General features: G+C 46.3%; 1 long non-coding RNA gene across 1 annotated transcript; it reads left to right on the forward strand.

Moving 5' to 3' along the window:
* The first annotated feature begins 106 nt into the window (after positions 1–106).
* On the forward strand, positions 107–4535 carry LOC119266921. The gene is made up of 2 exons (XR_005132206.1): positions 107–3646; positions 3745–4535. It is a non-coding gene; the product is annotated as an uncharacterized LOC119266921 (long non-coding RNA).
* Positions 4536–12143: the final 7608 nt, after the last annotated feature.

The raw sequence follows: 12143 nt of genomic DNA on the forward strand, positions 1-12143 counted from the left end.
CGCACTGCACCGATCACCGGTGCAAGAAGTTCTGCGGCGGCGTGCGGGCGCCGCCGGTGCCCGGAGCCTTCTGTAACGACAGAAGCAACTGCTGCTGCCCCGTTAGTTGAGCTCCGTAGAAACGACTCAAGATGCCTATAAGCATAAATAATTTTGATGCTAAGAAATATATTTGGGGATGCTTTCATGGAACGTTGGACAGGCTCAGCAAGACGTTTTCTAATCTTCTGTAAACCGGCTTAGAGTAAATTGTTTGTCTTCGGCAAAAAATGTGATTTATCTCTACTCCTAATCTCTATTTTTAATGGAGCAGTTGGTAGGATTGCGTCCAGCTTTTTTTTCGTCCCACCACTTCTGTCCGGTTTTTTGATTGGTTTTTTCGTCCCCTCCCCCTATCCCTTTTCCATGGGTTTATTTTCCTCTTCGCTCTTTTCTTGTAAATCAATACTTTTCTAAGGTATAAAAGATCACAGGTCTAACTTTCTTAATCTCTACTAGTATATATTAAAGTAAAAAAGGATATAGATATATTAATTAAACATGGATCATCCAAATAAATCTTTTTATACTTATTCTATATATTCAGAATATCACACAAAAGACACAATTTTGAGTGAAGAAACAAAGTATACTTGGTTTATGTTGGAGAAGGGCGACGCTGAAAAGGGCCAAAAATCCACCGAGTTTTTCACAACATAATGATGTGGAGGCAATGATATCTCATAAAAACCAAAAAAGTATGTCAATTTAAATGTTATCGCACAAGGTATTCTTTTCAATGTTATTATCGATCTTTCTTTCATCATATTGCCTTTTGTATTCAACCAATTTGTCTCATTTTAATACAAATTTGGCTCATTTTTGTATCATGACGATAGACTATGTTTGTATCCCTAGAGCTATTACAGTCATCGAATCAATCATGTCTGCCTTAAGAAAACCAAGTTCGTGGACATTGAAGATGCCTTGTTATCAAACGACGATTTGGAATGCTTTATGAAGGATGGTATGTTCTTACAGGATGGTGTAAGACCAATTGCATAAACTTTGTAATTAATAATATAAACAATATATAATATCGTAAAACATATATATTATGGTGATTGTGGAATTACAGCTGGCTCACGATCATCTATGAGATAGGGCGGGTGAAAAGGTACATATTACTAGCACGTTTATTTCTGCCAGATGAAAGAAGACGGAGAAAGAGACATAGAAGCATCAAAATTTGTTAAGTGCATCAAGTATATCTCAGTAATTTTTAATAGATTTTTAGTTGGATCATCCCTTATATGTATACATTGTTAATGTGCTATTTTGTTATCACTTTACATTACAAAGTTAAGTGGACTTAAATTATTATGTAATTGGGACCGTGTTATAGTGTCTCTATCTTTGACGATTTCAGAAGCCCGTGGCAACGCACGGCCATTCTACTAGTCTCTACTCCTAATGGAGCAGTTGGTAGGATTGCGTCTAGGTTTTTTTCGTCCCACCACTTTCGTCCGGTTTTTTTGATTGGTTTTTTTTTTGTCCCCTCCCCATACCCCTTTTCCATCGGTTTATTTTCCTTTTCACTCTTTCCTTGTAAACCAATACTTTTCTAAGGTATAAAAGATCACAAGTCTAACTTTCTTAACTTACCTAAATCACACGATCCCTCCCATCAATGCAATTTGCTTTAAGAAATAAAATAACAAATTTTAAGGAAACAAATAACGGAATTTAAGAAAAAACTCAATCAACTGTTATGAAGAGAATCATGACTTACCTTTTCTTCTCCAATCCTTCCCAACCAATCTCCGAATCTTTATTGTCTTCAATTCTACTTCCTGCCTTCCCCCACGTCTTCTTTCGCATAGCGACCGCCGCCGCTGCGCCCTCTTCTGCCGGATCGCACATGCTCCTGTTGTAGCCGTCTTCCACCATACTGAAGCGGTCGTCGCCAACAGAACGCCTCAACAAGGTACATCGCCTGCCTGCCCTGCCGCCGGTGGGGCTTGCGCGCTCACCGGCGGCACATCAACAGCATGCCGCCACTGCAGGGACCCAACGCTGCGCAACCCAACCCGGCTTGCTTCGCCACCCCTTCCCCTCCGTCTTCCTCTCCTCCGGTCAGTGCAGTGCTACTGCCGCCACGGACGGGATCGTGCAACTCGATCAATTCCCAGCAGGATCCATTCCTCGCACTGACGCGCACGTCGGAGCCGCTCGAATGCGGATGCGGACGGCCTCGCCCTCTCGCTAACCGAACCGAGCTCCATCCCATCGCGTCCCCTTTCTCTCCGGCTAGCTATACTTCTCCGGCGACTAAAGACGTCTTTTTTCCCACCGAGACGAGACGAGACGACCTCGTCTCCTTCCTCTCCTCCGCTCAATCACTGCCGACGCCACGATGGACGAGATTGTCCAGCGATCCGATTCCAGCGACTCGGTTTTTCGATCGCGCGTCTCCTCACGAATCCTTCCCCTTTTTCTTCTCCCGGCCGATTACAATTTATATAGAGAGTGGCAATTCGGTGCTCGAGCTCAGCTGCACCTCATATCTTGTTCGTTGGCTGATGCGTTGGGATTGGGAAAAGAGGGACAGATGTGTCAGAGCTAGTTCGACTGAAAAGCGGAATACGGCTGGGCAGTGCTCTGGCAGAAGAGGGCGCAGCTGCACCTCATATTTTGTTCGAGCTCAGCTGCACCTCATATTTTGTTGCAGTCCTAAGCAAACTGAGTTAGCTGTTCACTCGTTACAGGCTACGGCTGGGCAGTGCTCTGCCGGATAAAACTCCATGCCCATCGACAGTTCCTGATTCAGTCAATACCGATGTCTCAATACTGATGTAAATGTTCAATCACTTGAGAAAAATGTTTACAACTCGTCGACGGTTCCTGATTCAGTCAATTTAAATGCTGATGCACATCAATTTATCAGCACAAACATTTTTTAGGGACTGTTTTGTCCAGACATATGGTTCTCATTTCCATAAAATTTCACCAAAATTGCATATCATTTAGTAGGCATAAGAATAAGAATATATATATATATATATATATATTTCGCTCGAAATGGCATTGCGGCAAAATATTTAAGTGAACCTGAATTTGAGCAGAATTAAAATAGCACACAAATTTCATCCAACTCTGGTTCAGTCAAATTTAAGTCAGAATTTTTGTCACTCAGCCAAACTGAACTGAAATAACAATGCAGTTGATTCCAGTGATGGCCCAATTCTGATTGCAATCAAGAAAATGAGCTGTGATAAAACATTTCATAGATCCAAAGTACATTATGGTCAACTGTATTTCCTCGTCATAGAATATCTTTAGGGCTTGTTCGGTTAATCCTCTCCCCAAGAGGATTGGAGGGGATTGGCAAGGATTGGTTTGTATTTTGACTTACAAGAGGTTTAAATCCCCCTCAAACCCCTTCAATCCACTCGGTTTGGCACGCAACCGAACGAGGCCTTAGTGGATTGTTAAGCATTGCGACTTCTTTTTATTATCTTTATCATTATTCTTTGTTGCTATTGCTGCTAATGCACATTATATTTTCTTAAAACACTTGCTTCTTGGGTTGATCCATGAGGATGATGGTGCAGCAGCCATTGTACTTAAGAACTTAAAGGCTGATCTCGGCAACATACGCAACGAGGTAAATCCACATTGTGAACTGATAAACAAACAGTTAGTCTTTTACTTCCAATTCTCTGTTGGTAATCTCATAGATATGAATTATGTTGATTCTCTTAGGTTATCAGAATGATTGCTGACATGTCTGAAGATCAAACATGTAAAGACAGCTATCGCGGAAGGCCTTGCGTAGCACATTGCCACCTGGGATGTGCCTGAAACAGTTGAAGGGAAAACGATTTGTGTCCATTGCATCTCTTGTGCTAAATATCTTATCCTAGAGTAACTCAGGTTAATATTAGTTTGACGTTGTTCCGAACAGATTTTCTAATTCCAGTGATAATCATTGTATTCATGGCTCTTGTCTCTTAACAAAATTGATGTGCAAGTTCTAGCCGGTTCCAATCAAGCTAATGGCTTTTCTGCTGGTACTTTGATGGCTTAATTAATTAGGAGGATCGATACCTCAAAAAGGAGTTCGTGTGCAGAACCAAGAAGCAGAGATGAAGAGGCGTCAAGAAAGAGGAACTCAGATGAGAAATTCTGAATTTTCAATGCTCATTTCATGTATTTAATATTCTGAAATATTGAAGATCTGTACTTTTGGTTATTAATATGTGTTTAGAATAATTATTCAAAGTAAAATCTGTGTTTAGAATAACTGTGTTCACCTTCTATACCTAGAATAACTATTCACAGTAATATCTTGATGTGTATAGCAGCTAGTATGCAAAGTTGATCATGGTGCTACCGGGAGGCGCTCGCAATGTTTTGTCCTCCGTTGACCATATCAGCTTGTAAAATCAATACAGTACAGACCAAGCAATACTGCATATTGGCCTTTCCTGACAGATGTTTGTTGTTCAGTTTATAAAAAAGTTTGCCAACAAAATTATTCAGTGGCAAGACTATTCATCGGTTGCATAGCAGCGGGCAGCTAGTTGCATAGCAACAATTATTCTATACTACAAAGCAGCCTGGCACAGCAGGCAATGAACTCGCGGACGCGGAGGTTGTTAATCCTGCAATTAGCGCTTGCAGACGGTGCCAAAGATGGTGGACACGTCGCAGACTTCCACTTGCATCCTGAATCGCGAATGAGTGCTCATGACGAATTTTGCAGTGTGATTAGACCTGAGCTTTTTTTAGGTGAATTAGACCAGAGTTTTTTTTTAGGGGCAATTAGACCTGAGCTAGGATTAAGTTTTGACTCCCCTCGGACTCCACAGATGAAACTTGGTGTGGGGAAGACGAAGTAAGCCGGCTGAGGTGGAAAGCCTGTACAGCAAGGCCCAGGAAAACATCAGGGCCATTAGCGTTTTCTATGGACCGGGACGATGCTTCCCCAACAAACAGCAATAAATGAGGTGGGCCTGTTATTATTTCTGAGCAAATACGCAGATATACGGGAGAGAAATACTGCCTAGTGCTGAAAAAAAAAGGGATGCCTGGGATATCGGGAGCATCTGAGCCCGTGCTCAGAATTGAATTTCCGATTTATATACCTTTACAATACGGCCGGCGTCGTTCCTTCCTTACCACGCTAGCGACGAGACCTTGCTATTCTCCCACTGTTTGCTGCGGAGTGCGGACCGGACCTCGCCAGCAACCCGGCCCAGCCCGGCGAGTGGTCCTGAAGCGGCGTCCGCGTGCAACGGCCGGAGCGTCGGAGGTTCGTGCGCTTCTCGGGCAGGTGGGCGCCGAGAGAGAACGAGCGCCACCGTCGCTGTGTGTCAACTCCGCTACCGATCGACACGTTCGACGGGTTGCATGCATATGACTCGCTGCTTGCTTTCATCACTTGCAGAGGCATCCATCCACCGACCGACGTGCATCAAGCAAGGCCATCTCATTGCTCGCCATCAAACCGTAACACCCATTAGTTACAAGTCTCAGTGGGACGGAAGAGACCGACCACACCAAACGACACCACATCTTGAGAAGAATGAGGTACCGACAAACCGCGTCGCAGAGCGCGAATCGCGGCTGGCTTATGCTGCTCCTTACACAGAAGGAGCGGTACGTGAAGATGGAGCACGCGAGAAGCCGAGAACGATTAGAAAGAAGATGGCTGGGCTGGAGATGAGTAACTACACGCTCGATGGCATCATGCCCAGGTGAGCTTTCTTCTCTATTCCAATTCATGAACATGTTGGTCCTTTTTTCAGATCTAACAAATATGATGATTTGGCTTTTTAGAATTCTTATCCTATAAAAGAGTTTGCTCTTGACTGGCAATCTTGAATTGCGGATGATGGAAAAGGGGCTACTCATTTTTGTTTTATGATTTCATGATACATACGTTTTAGTTTTAGTACGCATCTGGGTACTCTTCTGAAGAATATATATACTAACATGTGAATTTGCTCCACCGGAGCATATGTATCGTTGCCCCAGGTGTTTCCGAAGATTCAGAATAGTGCTACTGTCCAGCTTTTCATGGTAACTCATCATCTATATATTATTTTCTTCTATACTAGGAAGAAAAAGTTTCTGTACAGCTTCCGATCTATACACATTTGTAGCGAAGTGGGAGAAAGACATCTGAGTTTGCGAACGAGTTTTCAAATTTTTAAAGAAAGACCAATGGTTTCAATACTTGTTCTGAAAAGTTCACTATGACTTTAGAAATAAATGGTATGGCATCCAACATGCACTTATATTATTTTTCGTATGTCTCTGTGGTTAAAATTCTATTTGGTGGCCAAGCATGTAGTGATGGAACAATCTTCATTTTCTAAATATCATCATCAGATTTCAGTAAGAGTTCATGCATATTGTGTTTTCATCTTCCCAAACCAGTATGTTTTTGCTACGCTTGCTTTGACCTCTGTTCAAGAAAATCATAGGAAGCATTTATTTGAATGGCCTCATAGTCCAAAATCCAAATAGCTGATAAACACACACCTACATATGAGTGTTACTAATCCATAAAAATAACAAATGACAAGCATAGTAAGAACTAGCTTATCATGTCACAATGAAATTGTATGGAGTGACATAGAGTGATGATACCAAGGCTAGAGCAAGGAGTGGGACGAGATAAAAGAGGGTGAGGGAAGAGCAAATTATGTCTTGTCGGTGGGGTACGAGAAACAGGATGTGTGTCGAGGAAATTTGGAACCAATGGAAGAAGAGATAAAACTGCCAGGACAAATACAACCAGAGCAACATTGTTCTGTTATCCCGTGGCTATCTTTTTTACACAAATTTGATATGCCTTATGTTTACATATGCAACCAGTAAAACATTCGAAAAGCCCGTGGCAACGCACGGCCGTTCTACTAGTATTAATTAAGTACACCAGTACATCAGTCTGGCAATAAGGCTATCTCCAATGCTGACCCTCAAACCTCCCGCAACAGTCCGGACCGCGGAAGCCATCCATGCGGGCATGTATCGGTCCGAGGCGCTGTTCGGACACGTTTCCCGCAAAATGACGACAAACATGGGGAAGTTTCCGGGAGTCCGGACCGCTCCCAAGCCCATTTCTGACCGCCTTGGCCCACCCAAACCACCACCCGCCCTTCCCATGTTTTCCATCTCACGCGTCGCGCCACTTACCGCGTCGCATTCATGCCGGCGCAAAGCATGCAGTGGCCGGCATTGATGCGGCGATTTGACCAAACGGGAAGGCGGCGCAGACGGACGCGACCTCTTAGGCGTCACGGCCGCTTCTGTGCGAACTCCGCGTCCCGAGAAACCAATCCCGGCCACTGTGCCGCATTGAAGTGGGCTGACCTTCCCTCCGCCTGGCCTTGCCGCGGCTATTTAAGTGGTGCTCCGGCACCATCTAGAACAACACCATCCCAAGCATCCTCCTCCCCCTCGCCGATCCCTTCCTCCTCTCCGAGGCTGGCGGCGATGCCAAAGTCTTGGTTCTCCGCGCCGACCGGTGGCCACGGTGGCAAGTCGTCGTCCGGCGGATCATGGCGTCGCCGCCCTCGCTCACCTGGACCATCCGCATCGACGGCGGCGGGCTCCTCCGGCGACGAGGAGGACCAGCAGCAACAGCGGGCCCATCTCCTCTCGGAGGCGGCCCTGACGGACAAAGAACTCGTCCGTCAGATGGAGATCATGACGGAGCTTTGGCTCCATCAGATGGGTACGGCTCCAGTGTTGCCATCGCGTGTGAACGAGGTGTCACTGTCCCCGCCGCTCCGCGTTAAGCGGGAGCCCGCATCCCCACTCTGGCAGGTGAAGGAGTAGTCGGCATCCCTGTCGCGCAACCGAGGCCTCCACATCGAGGGTCGTGTAAAGCAGGAGCTGGCATCCCTCCAGCGCAGCTGCCGCATGAAGGACAAGCTAGCGTCACCCCCGCCGCACAACCGTTACGTGCAGATCAACGGGCCCTCGTCGCCACCACGATGCCATCACCGGCAGACGAAGAAGGAGCTGCCGCTCGCGATCGCCAAGGCGTGTGGCTGCATCCTCCACTACCTCGGTGGCGGTGGTTTCGGCGGCGCCTCCAGCTCTCGGGGCGTGGTGTCCGAGGCCGAGTGCACGACGCGACAGCAGACGAGGTACGACTGGCGCAATGCCGGTCGCCGCTCCTCGTTCGCCAAGACGGACGTGCACCGAAATGGGTGCGCAACGACCTGGACCTCGCCGCAGCGTGGGCACTAGACCGCTCTGTCACCACCGCCAAGACGGCCGCCAGGCGCCACCCCCACCTTGACGGCAAGCTCGCCAAGATCGGCGAGGAGGGGTCTCTTAGCGACTGCTCCGCCAATGCCGGCAAGGGCAAGGCCGCCGCCAGCGCCTTCAGTAGTGGCCAGGGCGGCCCTTCGCACCGCGCAACAGGAAGCAGAGCGGCTCCACCACGAGCATCAGGCAGCCGCTGGATAGGGCTACCGCGGACCCCGGCATCCTTGCGCCGCTGGAGGGACGACAGCGCCGATGGCACGGACGCGGACGTTGGTGCGGCAGGACAAGGCGGCCACGCTTACGAGGTGGTTGCCCGATATAGGGTTTAGTGTTTGGGTCTGTCTAGAACACATCTAGATGTGACATAATTATGTCACATCTAAGATGACCTCATCCTATTTATAGCCCTCTCGATCCCACCTGTTCGTTCCGTTGTTTGATTGTTTGTCACCCGTCGTTGCTCGTCCTTTTTAGTTTGACGCTTTCAAGACTGGGCCGTCCTCCTCGTCCTCCACCCACCCACACTCCCGGTAAGTTTCCTAGCCCAGGCCTTTTGTTTGTGGGCTTCTTTGTTTGTTCTAGAAAAATAATTCTTGGGACCAGGCCTTGTGCGACTCCAGGTCTGGGCACTTCTTGTCTCAAAAAAGAAATTTGGGCACTTTGCTTGTAAACAAGCTTGATAGAAAAGATGGCAAAAAAGTGGGGCGTTCTTTTTGTCAGGTGATGATGATCTTGCCCCTGTCACCACCACAAAGAACACACACACAAGAAATTGAAGATCTGGGACAAAGGAACAAAGAAACTTGCAGGAGAGAAAAATGCGGGGCAGTGGTGCCTCTTACCAAGGTGGGTTTTCTTAATCTTCCTTTCAAGATCCTTCTGTGTGATATGCTTCTTCTGAACCCCATCCGAAAATCAGCATGCTTTTGCTTGTTTCTTTCTTGACGGAACAAAAAAATTGGTGGTTGGTCTGTGACAAAAAATTGATAGTGAACAGCATCTAGATCAGAGCCTGAATCAGTTGTATTGTGGCAAAAATAAAGAGAGACAAAAAATTTCATATCTAGATCCAGTGTGTGGCAGATTTTTTAGCTAGATGTCAGAAGTGGTAGCTGTAGCAGAGATTGAGAGATCTAGATAAATTGACTGAACCAATAATTCAGTTTTCTGAATCTTTTACATACAGTGTGTGTACAGTTAGATACAGTATGCAATAAGTGAGAACAAACAGAGGGAGAAAAACTTCAATTATTCATATATATTCCTCCCATTATTTAGTATCACAAACATGATGTTCAGCTGGTATGAATCTAACAAATTCAGTCTTACTGAACAAATTCTCTAACAGATTCAGTCTTTATCAAAAAATTCCTGGCTCAAGCTCAATGAATCAAAATCCTCATTCCCCTACTGCCCAACCTTACCTACACAAAATTCACCAGCAAGCCGAGGGGTTCTACAGTTCAAATCGCGGCGCTCAGTTGAACTGAGCTGAACCAAAGTGGCATGTATGCTCCTACAAAAATAGAGTTAGATTGTTTGTGTAAAAAATAATGACTATACAATATTGATCACAGTAAAAACTAGCGGCTAAAAAATTGCAGTTATATTAAAAACAAAGTAGAAATCCTTTTTTCTCTTATGGAAAAGTACCTTGTAAATTTTTATTCCATCAAAAACGAACAAAAGATCTATCAAAAATGGAATTGGGATCTATAAAAAAAATAATGACCCATGACAAAAAGGTTATCGAGCGGGTTGCAACTGAGGGCCAAAACAAAACACACACACGCACTCCCTAGTTGCGAATTGGTTATCGACATGCATTGCGGACCCTTGAGACACACACACACACACATAGACACACACACCCTAGTTACGAGTTGATGATAAACTTGCAATTGTGGGCCACGAATAAACACACACATACACCTAGTTGCGAGTCGATGGGCAACTTGCAACTGGGTGTCCTCAACAAAACACATACACCCTAGTTACGAGTCGATGCTTGACATGCAACTGGGGACCCCTTGACAAAAGGACACACACGCACACACCTCTAGTTGCAAGTCGGTTATCGACATGCAAATTGAGGACCCTCGGCGCACACACACACACCCTAGTTGCGAGTCGATGCTTGACATGCAACTGAAAACCCCGTGACAAAAAGACACACACATACACACACCCTAGTTGCGAGTTGATGGTCAACTTGCAACTAGGGACCCTTGACAAAAAGACACACACACACACCCCTAGCTGCGAGTTGGTTATCGACATGTAGTTGCGGACCCTTGAGACACACACACACACACCCTAGTTGCGAGTTGATGGTAAACTTGCAATTGTGGGCCACGAATAAACACACACACACACACACATATCCCCTAGTTGCGAGTTGATGATCAACTTGCAACTGGGGGCCATGAATATATAGACACACAAACACACACACACACATACCTAGTTGCGAGTCGATGGGCAACTTGCCACTGGGTGTCCTTAACAAAACACACACACCCTGGTTGCGAGTCGATGCTTGACATGCAACTGGGGACCCCTTGACAAAAAGAGAGAGACACACACACCCTAGTTGCGAAGTTGATGGTCAACTTACAACTGGGGACCCCTTGACAAAAAGAGTCACACACACACCCTAGTTGCGAGTTGATGGTCAACTTGCAACTGGGGTTTCTCAACAAACACACATCCTAGTTGCGAGTTGATGGTCGACATGCAACTGGGGACCCTTAACAAAAAGACACACACACACCCCTAGTTGTGAGTCGGTTATCGACATGCAACTAGTGATCCTCTACAAATACACACACACACACACACACATCCTTAGTTGCGAGTCGATGAGCGGGTTGCAACTGGGGGCCACAACAAAACACGCACACACACACACCCCTAGTTGCGAGTTGGTTATCGACATGCAGTTGCGGACTTTTGAGACACACACACACATAGACACACACACACACACCCTAGTTGCGAGTTGATGGTAAACTTGCAATTGTGGGCCACGAATAAAAAAACACACACACACATACACACACACATCCCCTAGTTGCGAGTGGATGGTCAGCTTGCAACTGGAGGCCACGAATAAACACATACACACACACACACCTAGTTGCGAGTCGATGAGCGACTTGCAACTGGTGTCCTAAAAAAACACCCCCCTAGTTACGAGTCGATGCTTCACATGCAACTGGGGACCCCTTGACAAAAAGAGACATACACACACCATAATTGCGAGTTGATGGTCAACTTGCAACTGGGGACCCCTTGACAAAAAGACACACACACACACCCCTAGTTGCGAGTTAATGGTCAACTTGCAACTGGGGGTTCTCAAATGAACGAACACCTCCTAGTTGCGAGTTGATGTTCGACATGCAACCGGGGACCCTTGACAAAAAGACAGACACACACCCCTAGTTGTGAGTTGGTTATCGACATGCAACCGGGGACCCTTGACAAAAAGACAGACACACACCCCTAGTTGTGAGTCGGTTATCGACATGCAACTAGTGACCCTCTACACACACACACACGCACACACGCACACACACATCCTTAGTTGCGAGTCGATGAGCGGGTTGCAACTGGGGGTCCTCAACAAACACACACCCCTCTAGTTGCGAGGGGACCCTCGGCACACATACACCCTAGTTGCGAGTCGATGGTCAACTTGCAACTAGGGGTCCTCAACAAACACACACCCCCTAGTTGCGAGTCGATGCTTGACATGTAACTGGAGACCCTGTGACAAAATGACACACACCCTAGTTGCGAGTTGATGGTCAACTTGCAACTGGGGACCCCTTGACAAAAAGACACCCCCCTAGTTGCGAGTTGGTTAT

The sequence above is a fragment of the Triticum dicoccoides genome, chromosome 3A (assembly GCF_002162155.2).
Source record: "Triticum dicoccoides isolate Atlit2015 ecotype Zavitan chromosome 3A, WEW_v2.0, whole genome shotgun sequence".
Classification (NCBI taxonomy): domain Eukaryota; kingdom Viridiplantae; phylum Streptophyta; class Magnoliopsida; order Poales; family Poaceae; genus Triticum; species Triticum dicoccoides.